At 37.7% G+C, this 25,657-nt stretch overlaps 1 protein-coding gene and 1 pseudogene across 1 annotated transcript in view; both read right to left on the bottom strand.

Annotated features, from left to right (window-relative positions):
- Window positions 1-25,657, bottom strand: part of RAB3C (RAB3C, member RAS oncogene family) — a 271,243-nt gene that overhangs the window by 211,232 nt on the left and 34,354 nt on the right. The gene's annotated exons all lie outside the window — the stretch shown is intronic.
- On the bottom strand, window positions 12,485-15,171 carry LOC132363624 (pre-mRNA-processing factor 40 homolog A-like; annotated as a pseudogene).

Genomic DNA, 25,657 nt, shown 5'->3' with positions numbered 1-25,657 from the left:
CCAGAGGGGCTGTTCCATTTCACATCCCACCATCACAGCAGGAGAGGTTCAGTTGCTCAGCAACCTTACCAGCACTTGGCATTGTCAGCTTCTTGCTGTTGTTTTTATTTTTTTATTTTTATTTTTTACTTTAGTATTCTAATAGGTGTGTAGTGGTATCCCATCGTGGTTTTAGTTTGGACTACTTTAATGATTAATGATGTTAAGCATCTTTTCATATTCTTGTTAGCCATTTGAACACCTTCTTTGTCACCTTCTTTGATGACATGTCTGGTCAGATCTTCTGCCCAAGTACATTTAATTTTAGCTAATAGTTACATCTGGGTTAATCTTTCCCTTTCTATTTCACCTTAGCAAATTGAGTTACATTTTAATATTTAAAACTCGAGGTTCTTAGGAGAAAGATAACTAATCTCTTTGAAAAATTAATTTTTCAACAAATAACAATGAAATTTTATTCAAACCTCTTAGTAAAATGTGTTTACAAGGCAGAATATCTGTGCCAAGGTGGGTCTACTAATACTATCCTTTTGATCTGAACTAACATTAATTTTATAACCCACATATCCTACTGCGGTCAAGCTAAGCATTAGTCAACAATGTTTATCTGTACATAACAATGTCTACAGATATAAGTACAAATGAAAGTAATCATCTAAATATTTTAATACCCCAAAATGTGCTTTTCTTTTAATTTGAAGAAGAAAAATAATTAAGCAAAAGAATGGATGTTGGGGCTTCCCAGGTGGCACAGTGGTTGGGAGTCTGCCTGCCAATGCAGGGGACACGGGTTCGAGCCCTGGTCTGGGAAGATCCCACATGCCGCGGAGCAACTAGGCCCGTGAGCCACAACTACTGAGCCTGCGCACCTGGAGCCTGTGCTCCTCAACAAGAGAGGCCGCGATAGTGAGAGGCCCGCGCACCGCGATGAAGAGTGGCCCCCACTTGCCACAACTGGAGAAAGTCCTCACACAGAAACGAAGACCCAACACAGCCAAAAATAAATAAATAATTAATTAATTAATTAAAAAAAAATATTAAAAAAAAAAAAAGAATGGATGCTGTACTCTGTGTACTCTGCATGTTTAGACATAACTTTAGTAAGTGTCTGTTAATTAAATACAGTGAAACATTCAGTTGTTGACTAGAAAAATGCAGAAGTACTATTTGGATAATTCGGATGAAAGAAACAAACAGCTCCTTCTTTAAGAGCCAGTGATTCTGCACTTATATTCTCTATCCCATCTTCCCTTATGTAGAAATATACAGATTCCTTCCTTGTGGCAGTGTCTCCTTGAGGAAAGTGTGCTTTATTGGTAGGATCATTTCCTCTTTTTTTTTAAAAAAAATCAATTTGATTGAGTTAAAATTTACATACATTAAAATAAATCCATTTTTGCGTAGAGTTCAATGAGTTTTGACAAACATATGCTTGTTTAACCATGGCCACGATCAAGAAATAGAGCATCTTCAAAAAAAAAAAAAAAAGAAAGAAAAGAAAGAAAAAGAAAAAGAAGAAGGAGAAAGAAAGAAATAGAGCATCTTCATCATCCCAAAAAAGTTCTCTCATGCCCCTTTGAAGTCAGGACACTCCCACCCCTCACCCAGGTCACCCCTCATCTGATTTCTATCACTATAGCTTAGTTTTTGTCTGTTCTAGGATTTCATACAAATGGATCCATATAATATGTTCCCTTTTGTATCTGGCTTTGTTTGCTCTGCATAATGTTTTTGAGATTCATCTAGTTTATTGGAATTGAATAGCAGCTCTTTTTATGAGCTGTATGGCAAATGGACCAATTATTTAACTTCTGTTTTCTCAGCTGAGGAATTGTCTTATTTGTACCTTTCTGAGGGGTTTGTTATGAGAATTAATATCAAGGTACCTGGCTTGGTGCTCAATAATTTTATCCGTATGGATATAAATGTAATTTATATCATTATATTTTTTTTCCTTCATTCTCTCCTCCTATCAAAGGAGAAGTGGATAATTCTGAAGCGGCCACAAGCCTAATTCAACATGTTCTATGAGAGAAACCAGCACAAAGAAAACTCTGCAATCATAACTTTTATTATTGAACAAAGACACTCCCTTGAATTTCTGCCTCTTTCTTCCCCGTCTCCTTTGGCCTTGAGCAAATTGGTTATAGGCAGCTCTGCCTTCTCTGCCCTAGGTTCCATTCTGCCCCTTCCAGAGTCAAATGACTTCCAAGAAAAGGGCACAATATCCTTTCCCTCCCAACCCAGTAAAAGAGAAAATGAAACTACAGGCCGCCCCCTCCAAGGGCTTTCTCGATATAAAAGACTAACCACAAGAGGCCTTTCCTTCTCCTAACAAAAATCTCATCATTCCTGACCTGATTCCATCAAGTGGGGATTTGGGATATGGGAGAGGAAGAGCAGCAGGAGATTCGACATTTCCTCCCTGATCGGTCACCTCTGCCAAATCTCTTCCTGCTCACACTAGAAAATGATTGATATTCTAGCTTCTTTTTGCTTTTACCACTGTTCACCCCATTTTGTTCTCTTACACTTTTGTCCATCTCTTCCTCTGTGGTGCATTCATGATATTATAATATGAACATTCATTCACAGGAAGCTGGGGGGTGGGCAGGAGGGATGATACAGGGCCTATAGTTCTGGCAATTAGCAACTTTCAAGAATAGGGTTAATGGATTTAACTAGCATCCCTTTAATCTTCTGAAAGACCTCTTTTTTGGCACTGCCCCTGGCTGCTCAAGCATTGCCACCCACTAGGTGTAGTCAGGTCACCGACCAAAAGACAGCTCTCATGTGTTTGATCAAAGTCAGATCTGTCTCTACACACTACTATATATAGGGAACTATATTCAATATCCTATGATAAACCATAATGGAAAAGAAGCTGAAAAGAAATATATTTATATACATATACTGATTCACTTTGCTGTACACCTGAAACTAACACAACATTGTAAATCAACTACACTTCAATAAAAAAATTATACTGAATATATCCAAATAAAACTTATTACATCCCTTAAAAAAAAAACTTAGATCTGTCTCATCCAGGGTTTATCCAATCAGTCAGCTGCAGCCCCACTTGCTCACATGGGTCTTTAAAACTTGAATTATTAGAGTGGCTTAGTCAAGCGTACAATGGTAAATACAAAAAAAAGTGTGCACAAAAATGTTTTTAAGTAGCCAGTGTTTGGTCCCAAGAAATTAATAATTCTTTGGAGTTGATACAAACTGTTTTGCTATGGATGGAAAGTACATGTCTAATTAACATGGGTATGTGTATTAGAAATAACACGGCAGGAAAAAAAAGTAAGATGGACACGTGATTCCAAATGATATTCGGATGCATTCATTTACAGTTATTGAACTTGTTTATTTCTCTGAATAGAATGATATTTGCTGCAGGTAGCAAAATTCGAATGAAAAACCCGTGAGACATGACTGTCCTTTAAGATATGCTTTAGCTTCTGTTCTTTCACATGCTAACGAAAACCTTATTGTTTATTTCATGAGAGAAATGAAATATTCACAAAATTAAGGCTTTAATGGGACGTTGAAATAAGAGATGAATTTTAGGGGGACATGAACATTATAATGTTTTAATTTTGATAGTGCATGTTAATCAAGTTTCTCTGAATACCTCCCTGAGTCAGAGGTTGTTGGTATTCCTCTATACTCCCCCAACCCCAATCATCCATTCTAGCTGGGTCCTATGATTCAGTTTTACCAGTGGGATGTGAGGGAAGTGAGCCCTATCCATGGCAGGTAAGAGTGTGTGTGCTTTCTCCATGCAGTCTCTCCTTTCCTTAGAGTTAAACATAAAGGAATCCAAGATGGTAGACTTAAAAGATGGAAGAAGCCTAGGCTTTGTGCTTCAGGGAGGGCTACACAGAAGAGCTACCCAACTTGATTCAGACCATAATGTAAGAAAGACATAACCACAAGAGGGGCTTCCTTGGTGGCGCAGTGGTTGAGAGTCTGCCTGCTAATGCAGGGGACACGGGTTCGCGCCCTGGCCTGGGAAGATCCCACATGCCACGGAGCAACTAGGCCCGTGAGCCACAGCTACTGAGCCTGCGCATCTGGAGCCTGTGCTCCGCAACGGGAGAGGCCGCGATAATGAGAGGCCCGCGCACCGCGATGAAGAGTGGCCCCCGCTTGCCGCAACTACAGGAAGCCCTAGCACAGAAACGAAGACCCAACATAGTAATCAATCAATCAATAAATAAATCTTTAAAAAAAAAAAAAAAAAAAAAAAGAAATAACCACAAGAAAAAAACTGTATTACATTGTCACTATGATATTAGGGTTGGTCTATAGTGTTATTAATTTCCCTGGCTAATGTAGTCTCTTTCCCATATCTGATTTGTGTGATGAAATGGGGTTGGTATTCACAGACCCAACTCCAGGAAAACACAGGCAGATATCTTTGAAGAACCATTTACTTCCTTATTTTATTGTTGTTTCCATATAGGCTGGGGTGGGGTAGCAGTTGGATGGGTAGAGGGGTAAGTATACCCTTAGTAAGAGTCAGTCTCAGGGACTATATTTTCTCTTACTTTTCAAATCCCAGGCAAGGCATAACAATTAGAATTTCTATAATGGACTACTAAAATCTTACGGGTTTAAGGGAACCTTATAATATGTTTCACACTTGTCTACCTTGCAGAGATAGAGACAATATTATTTTGTTTGTTTGTTTCCTTTTTGGTTTTTGCATCCCAAGGTAATTACCGTATTAAGAACTTAAGGAAAGAGGTGATCATCATGAAATCAGTGGCCAGTGAATTAGAACCAATTTCTAGCTGCTTGAAAAAGAATTAATTTTATTATTTCTTTGAAAATCTAATATTGGCAAGAATTATTTTATTATTTCTTTGAAAATCTAATATTGGCAATATTTTATAATTTCTTTGAAAATCTAATATTTTTTTTCCTATAAAAAAGCCAGCTGGGGAAATGAGGCTTGGTTCTGCCAGAGTAAATAGTAGACTAATTGTTCTCCATTATGAGCACCCATGGTATAACTAAATGGTCCTGCCCACCACAGACTCTGGAGGGGTAAACTATGTGTTATCTAGGAAAACAGTCCTGTCATCTCCCTCACTGGCAAACATGAGTGATATAAGAAGAGATGATTGCTTCTTACTCTCTGGGACTAAAGGAAGAAAAAGATTACATAAAGCCTGGAAAGGATTATTCACCCAATATTTGTTGAGAGTTTACTATGGGACAGGCATAAATTCTCAAAAGGGACCAAAGAAAATATTATATGTAGTGAAGACATTACCCCTTCCAAAAGAAGAGACATAATTTCAATTCATTATACTTATTCATTTGAAATAAAATACCTTATAGGGAAATACTTATGTAATACATGTATGTGTATGTATGCATTCATAAAAATACATACATGTGTATGGACTTCAAAAAGCAATATTGAGAATTATTTTTCTATGCGATTAACTCACATTTCTGCCTAATGTGGTAGATTGCAAAATAGCCACAGTTCTTCAAACCTACCTGTCTGCATACCCCTTTTATAACTTTGCAGCTTCTCCTATCACAATATGGCAGTTATTTTCCCTCTCCTTTGAATCTGGGCTGATCTTCTGACTTGCTTTGGCCAATAGATATGACTGAAGTAATGATATGCGAGTTCTGAGTCTAGGTCTCAAGAGGTCTGTATGCTTCTTCCCTCTCTTGAAACTGTCAAGGTAACATGTAAACAAACCCAAGCTAGCCAGCTGGATGATAAGATACATGTGGCCCAACAGCCCCATTGTCCCACTGCCCAGCAAACAGCCTGTCAACTCTCAGAAGTAAAGCCTCTCTGCTGCTGACCACAGATGTGAGAAAATATGATCAAAACTCAATGCTCAGAAGAGCCACCCAGCTGAGTCAAACTGTTGACCCAGAGAATAGTAGGCTAAATAAATTTTTGTTGTTTTAAGCCACTAAGCTTTAACATGGTTTGTTAGGCAGCAAGAGATACGTGATGCAACCAACAGGGTGATTTTAATATATGCATTAACCATGGAAGAATTTTTAGTAGGCTGCTAAATAATATTCTACTTATTTTTAAAAGTAAGGTTCTCATTCCTAAACTACACTCCTTTCCTCTAGTGCTCACTGTGGTAAATACAGAAGCAAGCTGGAGTTTAAATCTCAAATTCACACTTATTTACTAGGTAGACCTCGGGGAAGTCACTTGGCCTCTCAGGTTTTAGTTTGTCCTATGTTAAGATGGAGATATGCTATTTCATCGAGTTTTGTTAGGAGGATTAAATAAGCTGACATAAGTAAATTGTCCATTACTATACCTGCAACATAATAGACACACACAAAGCAGTTCTTTTTCTTCCCAAGCTTTCTGTTTCTTTCTCTCTATTTTTAAGTGTGCAGTGATTCCCAGTGTCCCCCTCTGTCACTAATTCTGGAACTATCACTTTGAAACAGAGTTAACTAACTTTCATTCTAGTGGCCTCTCCCTTGCTTAAAACAACTTTTTTCCCCATGGGTTTTACACAAACTAGGTTTATTACACATATAACATCTACCTTTAAAGAAATTATGTATATGTTTATATTGTATATATTATATATAGTTATAAATTATATATTATACATATTGTATGTGCATATATGTATAATTTGCTTATCACTACCTGAAATTAATGTGTATATTTCTATACTTACATATTTGATTACTTAGTATTGTTTGTCTCACCCACAAGAACATCAGCTCTCTGAGGTTTTTGTGTTTCATATCCCCACCCCTGGCACAGCACCTGGGACACAGTAGACAATAAGTATTTGTGGAATGAAAGGATAAATGAACAAATGCTTCTCAATCATTACTATGAAACAAATTTACACATTTGTGGAAAAGCATTTAATTCAAAGATTTTTTTCAAATGCAATTTTGAAAGACACTAGAAAGAGAGAGAAGTAACATGACATGAAGGGATTTCACTATTGCTTGCTTTATGCAGTTTGCCTTTTAATGGTTTTTCATCACAATGAGGATTTCCTAAAATATTTTCTCATCTAAGGCTGAAGATTTCATTTGAAATTTTGAATAGTAACTGTAATTAATTATGTAAGTACTCTCTGTAGTAGAAACTGTTCCTATGACTTAAAACAGTTAAATTATAACTATGAACAGCATAATCAGACATATATACTCTGTCATAAAACTGATTTGAAAAGTTGGATTTGAATCTCATAGGGTAAAATTAAACTCTTTCGGAAACTCTTCTTATTTCTCAGTTTAAAATATATTCCAACTTGCTGTGTTCCCCGGAAAGAACCCATAAATCCTTGACCATGAAAACCCTTTTATTATCTGCTGTTAAAAACGATTTCCTTCAGGTAAATTGCACCCTCCAAGCAATCCGTTATTGCCTACATGACATATTATGGTCCAACAGTGGATCTAAGAATGCTTTGGAAACCTTAAATTGCTCTAAGCTTTAAAATCAAATGCTTAGACTAAGCCAGTTCGTCTAACGAAAAGAGCAAGCAGAAGAAATCAGGGCAAAAAAAGAGGGAGAAGCAAATGCAGAAAACATTAACTTAGAAGGTCAGAAAATATGAATTTTTATAGTTTGGGGTTTCATTTCCAGGCCATTTCATTTAAAATGCTTTGTCTATTCTTCAGGCTGCTGTCACTGTATGAATAACAGGCACCCTAAATAGATTACGTGTAAACTGAAGACTATGGGACTTAATATGCACAAAACTCTGTCATAATTTTTCTTTCAATTAGGATATAGTTTATCTTTCCATGACTTCAACTACCACCTAAAGGTGAATGATGTCTAAATCTGTCACCAGTTCCCTTCTCTATCAAGTGTTCCAATGGTCCTCACCAAGTAAATGTCTTATCACCACCTCATCACCAACCACCAAGTCAACGTGACCCACACAAAACTCAGTTATCTCCTGTACTATTTATCTCATCCCATGACACGGTCACCCACCAGGGTCCCCAAGCAGAAGTCTTGCAGTTTTCCTTTCTCACTCTCATTCTCTCTTTAACCACTCACCAAGACCTGTTGTTCTACCTTCAGATTCCAAATTTCAAACCATCTTTCACAATGTAGTCTCACACCACCTCCCCAGATCATTGCCTTTCATTTTCCCTTCATTCCTTCAGGCTGCTGAAGATTATTCTTCTTGGGAGGTGTTGATTTGTTAACAGGAAATATTTCCCAAACTCAATATTCCTCCTTACATCAGTAAAATTGTGAATACATATAATATTACTCTTTCATCTTGGTGTTTCATAATTTTATGTATATTTAAAACTTAATTTATTGATACTTTTTAGAGAAACTATTTTTTCCATACTTTTGTTAGTTATGTATACTTGTTTTATAAATATATTAAAAATACTTACAATGCATAAGTAATGATCTGCAATTTTTCTTCCAGATTTACAATAAAAGCTCACCCATATCAATTTTAAATAATAACGGCAAAAAAAAAGAAGATCCTTAGAAGAGATTATGATACTAAGTGAAGTAAGTCAGAGAAAGACAAATATCATATGATATCGCTTATATGTGGAATCTAAAAAAATGATACAAATGGACTTATTTACAAAACAGAAATAGACTCACAGACATAAAAAACAAACTTATGATTACCAAAGGGGAAAGACAAGGGAAGGGATAAATTAGGAGTTTGGGATTAACAGATATACGCTATTATTTATAAAACAGATAAAAAAACAAGGACCTACTGCATGGAACAGGGAACTATATTCAGTAACTTGTATAACCTATAATGTAAAAGAATCTGAAAAAATATATATATATATGTCTGACTGAATCACTTTGCTGTACACCTTAAACTAACACAACATTGTAAATCAACTATACTTCAATAAAGAGTTGTTTTGAAAAAACAAAAAAGACCCTTATAAACCAATAAAAATTGACACCTTGTCTAAAGAAACAGAAATTTACAAGTGAAAAGTAAAGTTCCAACTGACTCTAACAATAAAATTCTTGAAATATCTAGGAATAAATTTGAAGAGAAGTGTGAAGATATTGTATAGGGAATATTATGTAACACTACTGAAGAGTGCAATGTAAAAACTGAATAAATGAAGAGTCAACGTTTTTTCTTTGCTGTAAAACTCAATATTGTGAAACTATCAATTTTCCCTAAATCAGTCCATAAATTCAATGTGACCAAAATAAAACCCCAATAGTATTTTATTTTACAAGTTATCAGAATTTTTCTAAAGTATATCTGGAAGAGTAATAAAGGAAAATTTCAAACAATAAAGAGTATACAGCAAGAAAGTATCCTTCCATATTTAAAAACATATTATAAAGCCAGAGTAATTAAAACCAATGTACTGGGACACGATTAAACAGATCAATGGAAGCTTTGTGTAGAAATCTAGTCAAATACATAATGGAAAAGCAAAGATGGCATTCCAAAACAATAGGGGAGAAATGATTATTGAATCAATGGACTTGGACAAGCTATTATCTTTTAAAAAAAAAAAAAAAAAACCTGGATCCCTCTATCCTTTCCCAGAATAGCTTTTATATGAATCAAAGATTTAAATGTAAAAAGCAAAGATAAAATTACCAAAAGGAAACACAGAAGTTTAGTACTTTCTAAACATATTAATTATTTGTGGAAAATTAAATACTAAAAGAGATATTGGAAAAAATAGCAATACATGACAAAAAATTAAAAACCTTTTATATATGAAATAGGTTTTATACATATGAAATATTAATGAGTATGATGGCAGATTAAAGAGTAATCTGTAACATGATGCCATTTATATAAGACTGTTTACCTATTTCTACACATCTATAAATGTATAGAGAAAGGTCTAGAAGAATATGCTACAAAATAATAATTATTATATTCTCATAGGCATGGGATAAGATTTTTGATAATTTTTATATTCTTTGACTATATTTGCATTGTTTCAACTGTTTATAATAAACATTTATAATAATTATAAAAATAATAAAGCTATTTTAAGCAAAATTAAATTTGTATGGAATAATAAACACAGGAAAAAGCCAAGAGAAAACTGTAAAAGGAAAATAAACAAAAACTACTACTCCATATATTTTTTTAACATTTTTATTGGAGTATAATTGCTTTACAGTGGTGTGTTAGTTTCTGTTTTATGACAAAGTGAACCAGCTATACATATACATATACCCCATATCTCCTCCCTCTTGCGTCTCCCTCCCACCCTCCCTATCCCACCCCTCTAGGTGGTCACAAAGCACCGAGCTGATCTCCCTGTGCTATGTGGCTGCTTCGCACTAGCTATCTATTTTCCATTTGGTTTACTCCATATTTTTTAAAAGAGGATGTAATTCACATACACGTTAGAAAGAAACTATGTGAATTGGTGTTCAAAAAAAGTTCATTATTTATTCATCATTTATTATATTTCATTCTCAATTCATCCTCTGGTTTACCATGCAAATAAAATAATCATTTAAGATATTTATGACTCAATTTATCTGTTTAAGACTGATATAAAGAAATACAAGGAAGCATATTTTAGGCATAAGATAATGCTTAATAACCCTTTTATTAGAGCATCTTTTTTCACTAGAAGAGATTTAATAATTGATAAAAATGTACAAAAATATTCAAATCGGAAATGCTTTAGAATGTGTACCATGAAGTAAGTACTTCTCAGTGAGTAAGGAAGGTAAAAGACTTCCTCAGTAACAAAAAGCAAGAGAGTGGCTTCCCTGGTGGTGCAGCGGTTGAGAATCCGCCTGCCAATGCAGAGGACACGGGTTCCAGCCCTGGTCTGGGAAGATCCCACATGCCGTGGAGCAACTGGGCCCGTGAGCCACAACTACTGAGCCTGCGTGTCTGGAGCCTGTGCTCCACAACAAGAGAGGCCGCGATAGTGAGAGGCCCGCGCACCGCGATGAAGAGTGACCCCCGCTCGCCACAACTAGAGAAAGCCCTCGCACAGAAACGAAGGCTCAACAGAGCCAAAAATAAATAAATAAATTTATTAAAAAAAAAAAAAAAAAAAGCAAGAGAAAGATCAGATTGTAAAAAAAAAAAAAAATGACAACTGTTAAAAAAATCGTTTAAGTCAACATTGATTTGTTTTAGACAAGGACATTGCAACCATCACTTAAGGTTTGGTGGCACATTCTTTAGTAGGTCCTTTAGGCAACATATTTAAGCTAATTTACAATTTGATTTGATGTTAACTTTTTAAACATCACTTCAAAATAATGCCCTCACAATAGCCTTTTTAAAATGTATTTAGAGAAACACGCCAAGATACATATTAATCAAACTATCGAAAATTAAATACAAAGAAAAAATATTAAAAGCAGCAAGGGAAAAACAACAAATAACATACAAGGGAATCCCTGTAAAGTTAATAGCTAATCTTTCAGCAGAAACTCTGCAAGCCAGAAGGGAGTGGCAGGACATATTTAAAGTGATGAAAGGGAAAAACCTACAACCAAGATTACTCTACCCAGCAAGGATCTCATTCAGATTTGACGGAGAAATTAAAAGCTTTACAGACAAGCAAAAGCTAAGAGAATTCAGCACCACCAAACCAGCTCTACAACAAATGCTAAAGCAACTTCTCTAGGCAGGAAACACAAGAGAAGGAAAAGACCTACAATAACAAACCCAAAACAATTAAGAAAATGGTAATAGGAACATACATATTGATAATTACCTTAAATGTAAATGGATTAAATGCTCCAACCAAAAGACATAGACTGGCTGAATGGATACAAAAACAAGACCCATATATATGCTGTCTACAAGAGACCCACTTCAGACCTAGGGACACATACAGACTGAAAGTGAGGGGATGGAAAAAGATATTCCATGCAAATGGAAATCAAAAGAAAGCTGGAGTAGCAATTCTCATATCAGACAAAATAGACTTTAAAACAAAGACTATTACAAGAGACAAAGAAGGACACTACATAATGATCAAAGGATCAATCCAAGAAGAAGACATAAAAAATAATTGTGGCTTTATTATAGTTGTGCTCAATAGCACCACTATAGTTAAGGGTCTACCAGGTTTCCATTAAGAACACCTATTTCTGAGTTCACTGTAAAAGATCATATTGGCTTTAACCAGCTGGATAGTGCACAAAAAAGCAGTTTTATCCATTGCTGGTGCTTTTTTTGTACTACTAGATATCAAAAACCTTTCATTATATCTTCAAAATCCAACTTCTATAAAGTAAATCAAATCATCTCATGATTTAGACTTTAGAACAAAGTAGAGACACCTGCAGTTATCAGTAAATTGCCACCTTTAATCCATTCTGCAGTGCCCTATGAAAGGGTCACAGAAAGACAGTTATGACTGTATGAAAATATGATTCTTGATACAGATTCAAAAGTTATTTTCAATTTCCTTTGCTTTTATAACATCCACAATAACAATATGTAAATGCACTTTTTTTTCTGTGATATAATTAAAACCCAGTGTTATTTCAATTGAACTTAAAATAGAATCCCTGGTCTGAATTAGACTTTAAATCATACTGTAAACATATTTGGTATAATTTATTGATCATCATCCAGTTGCTCCAAAAGGATCCTTCTGTGCTTTTCCAATTCCCCTTCACTCAGTTCACTGCCAGAAGTATCCCAATTACCAGAATCCTTTGCAGTCTTTTTCTTAGGTGATTTGTGTTTTGATTCTGATCTTTGTCTAGTTGTTTTTCGCTTTCCCAGTCTTTTTCTTTTTTATCCTTCTCCTGTTCAGCATCTGACTCTGGAGAGTCAGATTTATGTCTTCTCTTCTTGCTTTTCTTCTTATGTTTTTTTGATTTCTTATAACTTCTCTCAGATTCAGCACTAGAAGAATGTTCTGAAGCAGAACGAGACTCTGATCCTTGTCTTTTTTTCTTTGAATGGCTGTCGTCATCTTCTGAATCCGACCCTGATCGAGAGCGGGAGTGTTTCCTGTGATGTTATTTTAGATTTCTTAGAATGTTTCTTATTCTTTGAATGATGATGTTGACATTCATGATCTTCCCAGAGAGCATCCAATTCTATTGGAGGAGTGGCTTGTTTCAACATACTCTTAAATGCAGATTCTTTTCGTTTCATCTTCCAAGCCTCCTCTTTTTCTCTTTCATGTTCACGGGCTTCTGCCTTTTCTAGTAAACTACTGAAAGCCAACTTAATATTTCCTGCATCTAATGTGGTTGATCTTTTAGTCAAACTGATTATTGCCACAAAGTCTTCAAAAGTAGTATTTACTTCAACTACAAATCCTTTATTCTTTAGAATGTCTTTTATTGTCTTCTTCTCATCATGGTAACATGCTTTAAGATCCTCAACATAGAACTTGAAAAGGTCAAGTGCAGTTGATCCTGGCTGACCAAGCATATTAGTGAATCTAATGTCAGAACTAATTATTGGATACAATTCCATCCAAGATGACGTAGCATGCAGTTGTCCATGTTCATGCAGTTCATCTAAAAATATCTGAAAAGATTCTGTTTTTACGCTGTCGTCTCCTTTCCCGAAGCAAACTCTTCTGTTTTTCTTCTTCTTCTTCCTTTTCTAAAGCGCGAATGTGTTCTTCAAAGCAAATTAACACATCTTCTTTATCTATGTTCTGTAATTCTTTATCTTCTGCAAAAGTTGGATCATCCATCAGATACTGCTGGGCTTCAGACCAAGTAGTAGAGTATGTCACGTTAGCCACGTTGTCAAGTATGTTTCTGAAGGCTTCCCAATTTCTCTTTTGCAACTGCTTTGCTTGCTCCTTTTCTTTTTTTGAAAGAAAGAATAAAACATCTTCAGAGATTTCAAGATGACCACGTTCTGATATTGCATTCCAGACTTCCATCTCTCCAAACGTTTGCTCTGCTTTTTTGTATCTAGTTGTGGAAGTCATTTTCTCATGATTTTCAAGAAAACACTGAAAGGATTCCTTAGCCTCTTTGTATTTGGAGCTTGCTTCTTCTTTTTCTTTTTTCTCTGTCTGGACTTTATAAGCATTAAAGGCCTGCTTTTTTTTCACTCACCTTTGCTAAAGCACTGTATCGTGGATCATTAATGATCATTTTTGTAGTTTGCTCCCATGAAGCATTAGATGGTACCCACTTTTCTTTCAATAATTCTTTAAATGCTTGCTTTGCCTCCTCCTTTGTTTTCCAAGTATATGTGTGTTTTTTTTTTTTGCCAGTTGGCTTTCTTCCTCCTCCTTTTTCAGAGTAAAATCAGCTACAGTTTCCTGCTTAGATGTTTCTTCTCCCATATTACTAGACACTTCAACACTTTGATCCTGAACAGCAGGGGTACTAGTAAGTTGTGCTTGTTCTTCAGTCGAAACTGTTACTGTATTTTCATTATCTACAACAGCAGCAACAATCGAAGTAACCTCAGGCTCAGGAACAACTGGAACAGTTCCACTGACAGTACCGGAGGCAGAGGTGGAAGCACCGGCATTGGCTGCAGCGGCCGCAGCCATGGTGCTCATTGTGGTTGGAATTTCTGTTGTAGGAACTGGGGCTGTTGATGTTATGGTGCACTCCTCTTGTTTACTGCTTTCTTCAGCTTTGATCATTGCGTGCAGGCTTGATTTTGTAATAAGACTTCAGCAACAATGGTATTCTCGGATCCTTCAAGATCTTCAAGTTCTTTAGGTTTGGCCCAGCGGGATTCTTTTGTTTGAGAATTGTGATAGTAAGGCTTTCCAGAGTCAGATTTGTATTGCTTCCAGGGCATTTAGATGAAAGTTGCTCAGCAGGACTTTTAAGATCATCTAGTTTCTCCCCAATAGACTGTTTTCTTTCAGTATTGCAATAGTAGGTCCTTCCATCAGGTGATTTATGTTCAGACCACGCTGATTTTGCGCCGGGTGTTGTACCTCCTGCTACATCCATGTTATTTACTCCTGGCAGTAAGGCAGGCTGCCTGGAAGCCTGACACATATGAGACATCATCATCCAGGCATTACTGAAGACATCATTACAGGCATTTGTCCCATTGGTGGTCCTCCCATTGGGTGCATCATTTGGGGCATCATTCTATGAGGTACAGGAGGCATATTCACTCTCTGACCCATAGGATGCATTCCCACTGGGGCATAATGCATGCCAGGGTGGCCCATCATGAGGCCTCCATGCTCAGCTCCCATCCCTGGCCTCATCGTCGGACCTATTAGAGTAATTTTAAACTAAAATGTTACCTGATTTTTGAAGGACATGTATTTTATTAAAAGTTGTTTTCATTTAAAATTTTAATTATTTTTTAATCTAACTTAGATGTTTAATACTCAAAAGTTCATCTAAGTTTCAGCAAACTTGTCTCATCTTTTCTCTTTGCTTTTCTTCTTTATCAAGGAAAAAATCCCCTAACTATTCCATATATAGCTCTGCGGGGCTGTGTACGCCTGTGTGCGCATACCAGTACCAGAGGTTTGGAAATGCGAGTCACAATGTATCATTAACTGCATCTCTCCTGTTATTTCCCAGTGGAATGACTGTACCTCTGGGCCATGCTTAATGTTAGATATGATACTTCTTCCAGCTCAGCAGCTCATATAATAAGGATTTCACCTCTACAGTAGGCGACGGAGAAAAGAAAGCATATAAAATTAAGTTTTATGACAAAAAAAATCACTTTCCCTTTTTCTAGGGAATATAAATTGATTGTGGAAACTATACTTTATGGGACAATTCATTACAGGATATTATAAAATATATTCCAATTTCCAAGGAAAACTATAAAAGAATAAGAAGTCAGAAGGCTTTCTTGATAACTCCCACCCCTAGACTAAGCCAAGCTCCTCTGTTATAAGCTTATATTCATCACCCTGAGAATTACTATTCCAAGTAGACTGTAAGCTTTGAAAGGAGGACTTGTATTTATTTTGTTTACAATTGTATCCTCAGTGCCTAGCATAGTGCAGGGAACAAAATACAGACTAAAAATTGTTTATGGAGTGCATGAATAATTAATTAAATGCCATGGGATTAAAATCAAATTTCTTCATAATGTATAGTTTTGTTTTTACACACATACAAACACATATAATAACATGTATAACATAGTATATACTGTACTATTGTACCAATGTATTACGTGTATGGAAACACATACATAAATTAAATTTTAAAGCCATAAATACATTTTCTAATATTTACTGCTAATGTATTATCTTGTATACCCCCTGGAGTGAATGCTACCTCTACCATCTCCCATCACCCCTGGCACTTTGAAATAACTGATCTAAAGAATTACTGACAGCCTCATTTATTGACTTATATAATGGTGACAGAAAACACGCAAAATAAACAGGAATCTAGAAAAACACAGTGTCAGTCATAATTAAGAAAGTGGTCAGTGGTACAAGACCAGAGCTAGTAAAGACCAACATTTGCATCTCAAAACTCTATGATGTGACATAGTTTATATCAGAGCTCTGCGGTCACTGCTACTATGACTGATCCTGCAGATTACACGGTGACAGGAAACAATCTGGTTTTAAGGAGGGTCTGATTTGCCTAAGTTTAACATCCCCATATCAGGGACATATTATAGACTGAATTTGATTCAAACTACAAAGCAAAGACATTACCCAGCTCCTGTGGAACCAAATGCCCAATTTAATTTAGGCTCCAAAAAAGTGGTCCCTCTGGATCATGAGTAATCCTGCTTAATCCAAACATTCAAAGCTGTTCTCTATTTCAGTTCTGAGTTTTCCTTTTTTTCTTTGTCTCGGAGATTAGTCTTTTCCAGAATGGAAGGTACAAGAATGATGTGGAAGTGATTTTCAAAGTGGGTGTCAAGGATTTCCTAGCCATTCTCAGTAATTCATAGGGGAATCACAGTCGTTAACGCCAGTCCTCAAACCATCTACAAAACCACAGCTACAAGAAATTCAGAGATGATAATAAATGGCAGCTTAACAAATATGGTCATATTTCTTCTTCCAGCAGGAGCATCTCTAGTTATAATTTATAACCATAATTATGGAAGCTGATTAAACTGAGGTATGAAAGACTTCATTATGTGTGAATGCAGAGTTGATCCTGTTTAGCACACATATGCCAATTATCACATGTATCTAAAACTCCCAGGGTTTCTCCTGACTCAACTGGGGTTACAATATTTCTTGCTAAATCCATTCTTTATTATTCCTCATTCTTCATTCAAAACCCAGAGTTTTACATTTGGTTCTCTTAACTTTTACTGTTTGCTCCTCTGCTGTCTAACTGTACCAGCCTTCCCTCCCCCATTCCCTCTCTCTTGTACTCCCGCCATATTTCCCTGTTTTGCTTCCTCTCTTTCTTCCTAGACTCTGATCTTCGCTCTCTTACCTGATATTACTAAGAATTTAGCAAGAATCGTCCTTTTTCTAAATCACTAGCACAGGATGAATCTTGCACCTTAAATTTGAATGGAGATCAGAGTTAGAAATCCTCTTGTCGCATTTAAGAAAATGTGAACTGGTGCAAAGCCACTATTTTATACCTGTTCATTTAAAATGTCGCTGGCTACATGAGTTGAGGTTTTAAATGCATGTAACTAGGGTTCCAAGAATGAGATTACACAATTTTTTTCAGTTTGTAATGGTCAGATGCTGAAAATTCTTTGCATATAAATTGTAAATTATAAACAGAAAGGCAGGGAATTGGGAAGGTAGGAAAGAAATCAGGGCCTGTCAGAGACAGGGGAGGAAGAGTGTAGTTTGATGCCGTTGTAGTGCTTGAAAGAACAAGAGTGTGCTGCTTTTAGAGCTAAGGTTTTATCTTCACCTGTCTCCAGCTGTCAGACAAATGCACTGTCTGGGATGGGCAGACCATTAAGACATTTTAGCAGAGATCTGTTCATTACTTTGGCTAATAGGGTTCCGAGTTCCCTGAAAAAGTAATATTGGCCAGGCAGATTCTGATGAGGAGGGGATGGAAATACCTCTTCGTTGAAGGGAGCCTAAGAGAGAGACAGTAAGGAAGGAGAGGCCAGGAGCCTGCGTCAGGCGTGGTGGAGAGTGACAGTGAGGAGTCCAGAAAGCCCAGGGAATTATGAAGACTCTGTGCGCCTTGGAATGTCAGACTCCCCACTTGGGTGGTTAGGACACTCAGGAGGGGAATGGCATGAATAAGGTGGGGCTGGACTATGGCTGTTAAGTCAGGGAGGAAGGGAAGATGGAGAATTCTCGGAAGGTACCAGTCATCAAGTCCAAAGGGGCTCCCAAAGGGAGGATGAAATCTGAAATTGGAGGTCAGTGACCACAACAAGCAAGTTAGAGCCAGCGAGTTCAGAAAATGGAGCTTGGAAAGATACCTGAATTGCAGGTGTGATCTGCAAAATATCTAACTAGTACAGAATGAGCACCACCAATCAGAAGAGATGCCAGGGAGAGCAGTGGAAGAGTATTCTGGAGTCCAACTCCTTTTGGGTATTAACCCTTCAGTTGCTGGACTGTTCAGGGGCTCCCAGTGGACCAGCTAGCGGTGGGGCACTTGGGGAACTTGAGACAGAAGCTATTTTTCACTGGAGAAACATGGCTGAATAACTAAAATATATGTTAGAAAGTGGCTGCCTAGCCAGAACATTTCTGGGCTCCCCTTTCAGCAAGCAGGGACTAATTCTTGACAGAGGAATACGAAGGAAAGTGCTGTTTGGTTCACAGCTGAGGTAACTCAGCATTGGGAGTAAGATTATTTTCCCAATAATGACAGGGAAATCTTGAAGCTACAGGATGATGGAGCCATAAGATGGAAGCCCCGGATCCTTGAGTTACTACTTGAAGGAGGCCTTCTCAGGAGAACTGCCCAACAGGAAAACCAGAATTGGACTCAGCATGACTGAGAAATTAAATTTTATTGTATAAGCCTACTCAGTTTTTAGGATTTTTATAGCAATTAGCTAACCCTGAACAAAACACGGAATAAAAATACTTTAGCATTTTAATGCATCCACTTCCCACTGATAAATATGAGCAAATTTCTTAGTTTACTTGTCTCCTTTGAGAGAATGTAGAACATTATACAGAGACTTTTAGGTAACAATTAAAAAACCATAAATTTCTATGGTTACCAAAGAGGAAGCAGGGGAGGGATAAATTAGGAGTTTGGGATTAACATATACACACTACTATATATCAAATAGATAACCAACAAGGTCCTACTGTATAGCACAGGGGACCATACTCAATATTTTGTAATAACCTATAAGAGAAAAGAATCTGAAAAAGAATACATATATATGTATATATAGATATATAACTGAATCACTGTGCTGTACACGTGAAACTAACATGACATTGTAAATCAACTATACTTCAATAAAAATAAATAAATAAATAAATAAATAAATAAATATGAAAAGTATCTGGATCTTATGGTTTCATCTTTCCAAGAAATGAGAGGTTTTTTTGTTTGTTTTCTGTTTTTCTTACATTTTGGAGCATGAGTTCTCTTTCTTTTATAAAAAACTATAGGGGTTCCCATATTACATTGAAAAGCCCGTTTTGTAAACCCAAAACCCACACAATCACACAGTAAACTGATTTCTCTAAGGGGCGATGCTCAGAGCAAAATCTCATTCAACTCTGTATCCAAGGGGGGGCCTATAGGGCTCATCCAGTGAGTAGTTTTTGAATGAATGAATGAAGTCATTGCTACTAGAAAAGCAATGTGCTGAGGAAAAGTAAATTAGATGGCAATTATGGAGACCAACCTGGGGTCTTCTGCTAATTAACCTTATGATATAGAATTCTCTAGGCCTTATTTCTTTGAAGGACTTTACTGACTTTAGAGTTTTGGCTTCTCATTTTCCAGGGAGAGAGCTGTGTGGCCCTGAGAAGGAGCGATCAGTTCATACCCAGAGAACTATTTTATATCAAAACTTAGATGAAAACTCTGATTTTCATAATCGAAGAGTAGTAGTATCTTCCCTTACAGTGGCACCTACTATTTTTGACTCTCAGTTGTTTTTCTTTTCTTTTTTTTTTTTAAAGAGGTTTCCTTTTATTTATTTATTTATTTTATGGCTGTGTTGGGTCTTCGTTTCTGTGAGAGGGTTTTCTCTAGTTGTGGCAAGCGGGGGCCACTCTTCATTGCGGTGCGCGGGCCTCTCACTATCGCGGCCTCTCTTGTTGCGGAGCACAGGCTCCAGACACACAGGCTCAGTAACTCTGGCTCACGGGCCCAGTCACTCCGCGGCATGTGGGATCTTCCCATAGCAGGGCTCGAACCCGTGTCCCCTGCACTGGCAGGCAGATTCTCAACCACTGCGCCACCAGGGAAGCCCTCAGTTGTTTTTCATCTGCAAAACTTAGATAACATTCATTTCACCTCACACAATGACTGTAAAGAGAGCATCAGGCGGTATCAAAGTGCTGTATTGCACTCAATATCAAAGGAATGTGGCAACCTTCAATCTCTAGACCTATTTAGTCAACTCAGGGACATGTGTGCATCATTAAACCTGAGGGTTGGGATTATCTTTAAATTCAGTGTGTCATTAAAAAAATCCTATAGTACTTATTTCTCCTGCACTCAACACAATTCCATCGGCTCTCGTATACTCTTGTGAGGCATAAACCATCAGCTAAAGTAATAACTCAAAGTTTGGGGGTAAGGAAGTTATTATTCTGTTCATCAGAAAAGAGCTGAAGTATCTTATCAGCTAAAAAGCTGGTTGTAGGGATTTTTCTCATCCCGAGTCCTGACTTGTCTTTTAATTGTCTTCAGTGCCTTATCCAATAGCTCTTCCAAATAGAGGATCTCGGTTTGACTTGAGATGCAGCTTCTAAAGAGGAACACTGAATTGAGTACGGCATGCTCCTCCTTTATATCTGGATACTTCTGGGTGGATCTAGATTACCAATAATCCCAGCCTGCCATAGGAGGGGAGCAATACAGAGTGTGATCATCGTTCTCCGTAACTGACTCGTCACACTTTGATACGATACAGCAGAAGGTACCGGGGCAGCTTGGGGAAAATTACTTGTGCGGCTCCTGATTGGATGCGTCAGCCGTGAGTGATCACCGGGCTCACGATGTAATGCACAAAGTAAAACCAGGCTGGAGAGGCATGGGGCCGGCTTTCCCTGCCCCAGTGAGTGGAGGTCGGGGGCAACCTTGGAAGGCTGGAAGCAAAACTGAGAAGCAGGCAATATCGAGTTTGCCGCCTCCTCTTTCCACTGTGTGCTCTGCTCTCCACTTACAGAGCTCCCACCCAGCGGAACAAGCTTGGTGTCCACCAGTGAAAGGGCTGCTCTTTCCTCTCCCTAGGAGCCCACAGCAGGCCTGGAAGCCCGCCAGTCACCTAGAGAGAACATCGCCTCTGCTTTGCTGGATCGGTGACCGGTATGAAGCTTGCCCCATTGACAGGGGTTTTTCCTAGGAAATCTCATGTATAACAGGTTTCCTTAAAACTCATCAGAAGAGCCAAATCATATACTCATAGGTTCATTCTTTTAGAGAACCTTTATGGAGAGCTAATATGTGTCAGGCTCTGCCAAGTGTTAAAGATGCAAAGGTGTTGAATAAACACATTGCCCACTGACCTTCAAGAAATGGAGACGGAAGCTGTTTCTAAGTGTCAGTGACAGCATAACACGATAAGTGCAGTGAGAGACAGTGCGAGGAGAACAGAGGGGGTCCCAACTCTGCCTTTGTTTGGGCATGGGTGGCACCCCAGAGGCTACCCATAACTCAAAGAAAACAGCCCCAAAATAATCAAGCCTACCACCAAGGGAAAAATCATCAGGCCTCAACTTTCTCATAAAACCTATTCAAAGATTCCTCATGAGATTCTGTGCTGGTAGAATGTCCCTTAGGCTCCAGACACCAGATCCTGACCCACCCAAATCACAACCGGCAAAGTGAAGGTACATGAAGTTCCTTTCTGGAATCAGTCTCCTCTCCTGGAGGAGAGAAGACTTAGATCCTCACTTCAGGCCCTGCCCGACCAGTGTTGTCCACAGTATCTGCTACCTGAGGCCCCAGGCCCACCTTGGCCTCATTCTGTTCCCTCTGCCCCAAGTGAGTGCCCTCCTTCCCAACCCCCTTGCTCCCTAATTAACTCCTCCTTGATTTCAGGACTCAGAGAAATTACCACTTCTTATTCCAGAAAACATGCTGCACTTCTCCCATAAACTGAGATTCTCATTTTCTCTCCTCCCACAATACCCACTGCTTGGTTACTTCTAATCTGTCACAAATCACACTAATAACCCTGACTTACATTTTTCCTTTTGTCTGCTTGAAGAAGACAGATCTATGTCTTCTTCTTTGTACATAGCACCTGGCAAATTGTGGGTACGCATAACACGTGTGTAGACTAGATAAATGGGTGGGTGGATGGATGAATGGAAGAATGGTGTGCCCTTATTTTTCTGCTGCCTTTAAAAGGACCCTAGGACTCCCCCAGTTAGTCCACTCAGAGAGTAATGGGTGCTATGTTTCTTCCTCCATATTTCCAGTTAGCTGTATTTCATGCATCTGTAAATCTGAAGCATATTTTCTCTATTAGAAGCGAGACACATGATTGGTTATGGAAATGTATGCTCTGCATATTCTACAAGACAAAATTAGAATCCAGTGATCTCTCAATTTGTATTCCGTGGCATTATAATCAGCCTGTGGCACTTGTTGACACGCTGCAGCCTAATAAACTTTGCAGAGGGAGACCTGCTCCATCTCACTTGAGCCCCAGTGATTCTAATATGTCTACTGATGGCCTTGTAGCCGTATGCAAGAGGCTTCCTCCGAATCATGTCTCTTTTCCCTTTCCTAATATCTCCCCTGCCTTTAACACTGTCTTAGAAATAATGTTCCCCAAATGACAATTGCTTTTGATCATAAATCACTTACTTGTTCATATTACTTGATTCTCAAACCACTCAGTTTGGTTATTAACCAACAGAGAGCCGAATCAGCCCTTCATTTGTGCTCTGTAAATACGATGTTTAAGGATCAGGTTTTCTTCACTGTGCGCTCCTGTGTAACTTTCCCAATCTTCCTGGGTCCATTTTCAAATGTGACAAGACACAGAGAACAGAAGCTCGAGATGATGGCAGCTCAGCTAGTGCTGGTTATAACAATTTATCTTCATACTGGTCAAATATCTTAAACAATTTTAACACCAGATATAGCATGAAAATGAGGAACGAAATTATAAACGAAGAACCAGGAGAAATGGTTAGGATAGAGACATTTCTTTTCCCTTCCTCAGTTTTCCTTTCACCTGGGGAAGATCAGTGAGAGGAACACGACTGGCCTCTGTCTTTCCCTCACTCAACTCTGCCCAGAGTGACTTATGTGATTAGTGGGTTTGGGGAAAACAAAAGCAAACAAATGACAAATCTGCTTACGGAAGGCTCACTCTCTGCTCTGTTCCTCAAGGAGAGGCCTAGGTGGACCATTACCTTCCATTGCTGGGGGATAAGTCTGTCTAACTCTGGGGCTTTCACACCTAAGACACTCTCTCCAATATCTGCCTTATAATTAATAAAGGTGATTTTAAAATTTCCTCCATCCGTTAACTATTTTGCCTTTTTTTCTCATTTTTCCTGAAACTCAGACAGGAAAGAGAATTATTGTTTATGTTATTTATGTTGTAGAATTTCTGGAATATACGTCACCGGTGGTTTGTTTGTCGGAAGTGTGATAATTAAAAATATAGGCTTCCTAGGTTCGTATCCTGGCTCTGCCATTTATCAGCTGTGAGCTGTATGTCCTTGTGCCCATAATATAATTCCTCTGTACCTCAGTTTCCCCTTTACAAAATGGGGGCAATAATAATGCCTACTCATAGGGTTACTGGGAGTACACTAGCCTAACACATGTTTCTGTGAGCTATTTCTGTTATCATTAAGCCATGCCATTTGCTTGATGGAATGCCTTGGATGTCAACCTAATGTTGATTCCAAACACGGTGAACTGTTTGGCTTGAGCCATTACTAAATCATAGAATAATAGAACCAAAAGGGACACGAGAAATCTTAGCTTTAGATCCTAGTTCAATGGAAGATGAGACGGAGGCCCAGAGCATAGAAGTAATTCACCCAAGGTTGCACATGGCAGGTCCAAGCCAGGATATCCCATCTGTCTGGACACCTGGCCCATTGAATCTCCCTCTACCTTAGCTGCTGCTCTCATAATTATGATTTCTGTTAACTGTACTTCTCACATTCACTCTACTTGCCCATTTAATGCAGTTATTAAGTCTAGTTGCCAATCACATTGTACCTCCGAGGGTACAATACCAGGCCTCAATAAAATTTTGAGCATTACAACAACAATAAGAACGAGATATTGCTCCCTGAGCCTCTCAGTATATTTTTCCTATTAGAGAAAGCTGAAGTCTGACTCGCCAAGATAATTCATGTAAGAGAAAGCCCATTAGAAAAGCAGTGCTGTTGATTTACTAGCCTCCTTGTATTGCTTTGTTCTTTACAACGCAGACCATTTTTAAAGCCAGATATTTATTTCTTCATTGTTCTTCTAACCCCACTGCTTCCCGCCTAGGGAACTCACTCTTCTGTTTGCAGCATCCCAGGGAGTACAAACTAAATATAGTATTGAAGTAAAATCCCTGCAAAGCTAATGAACTACTTTATGGAGACTGAAGCAGGAAACCTTTTCAGGAGTGGTGTTGCAATTAACTGGATGTGACCACACAAAAGGCACAATTTCAGAAACAGGCAACTTACAATAGGGAATTCAGAAGGTCACAAATGATGGCTCGAAAGGTAGAAAATGATTATTTTCAATCATGTACCAACCTGGATGCCTAATCAGACATTTTAATATATGTTTTCAATGGAGTGCAATTTGCCTAAATTTCCGAAATGAAAATGTGGCACATTTGCCAATAACTGGTCTGAATAGCTAATTACCAATTACATACCACTGAGAATCTGATGCCTGTCATGTTGTAACCTTAGATTTCTCAAGTATGGGAAAGGTGGTCAAGTACGTTAGCAGATAAAGTCATAACAGCTAAGAGATCATTGTCCTTTAAGACCCTCAATATTAGTTCAATATGAAAATAATCCTTTTTGGTGAATTTAGGATAAATGACACAATGGATCAATAACAGTTAGCCAGATTATTTTTAGGCATGTTCAGCTATTCTGCTACCGGTGACACTTATGGCTATTTTTAGAACCCAAGTTAAGAATAACTTTTTTTTTTCTCTTTCTACATATCTTCAGGAATTGTTCTTCTATTTAATTATTTATAGAAACTGGAATCCAAGTTAAGTTGACCACAATGTTACCAAGTCATAGAGCTAACTGGATTCAGATTATGAAATTGAAACAATTAGCATCAATTTTCATCTCTATCAAAGTGTGTTTAAATTGACAAAGCAATACTGGTTTTTTCCCACAAATTATTGAACTTTATGAAGTAATATATATAGAAAAACAGGATTAAAAAAAATCTTATTAATCGTTTTACTAGAAATTGAGTCAGACAGTAGCCTAATAGATAACAGTGTGAGATCTATGAGCTATATTCAAATCCTAGCTCTGCCACTACCTAGCTGGGTGACTGTAAGGGAACTACTTAACTTCTCTGAAATTTAGCTGTCTCTTATGGGAATAGTGATATTGACTTTACCTCGTGCTGTGTGGACTTCATCATGTAATGCATGTCAGATGCTTCACCCAG

Source organism: Balaenoptera ricei, chromosome 3 (genome assembly GCF_028023285.1).
Source record: "Balaenoptera ricei isolate mBalRic1 chromosome 3, mBalRic1.hap2, whole genome shotgun sequence".
Classification (NCBI taxonomy): Eukaryota; Metazoa; Chordata; class Mammalia; order Artiodactyla; family Balaenopteridae; genus Balaenoptera; species Balaenoptera ricei.
The sequence above is the reverse complement of the archived record's forward strand: the minus strand, read 5'-3'. Positions and strand labels throughout refer to the sequence as shown.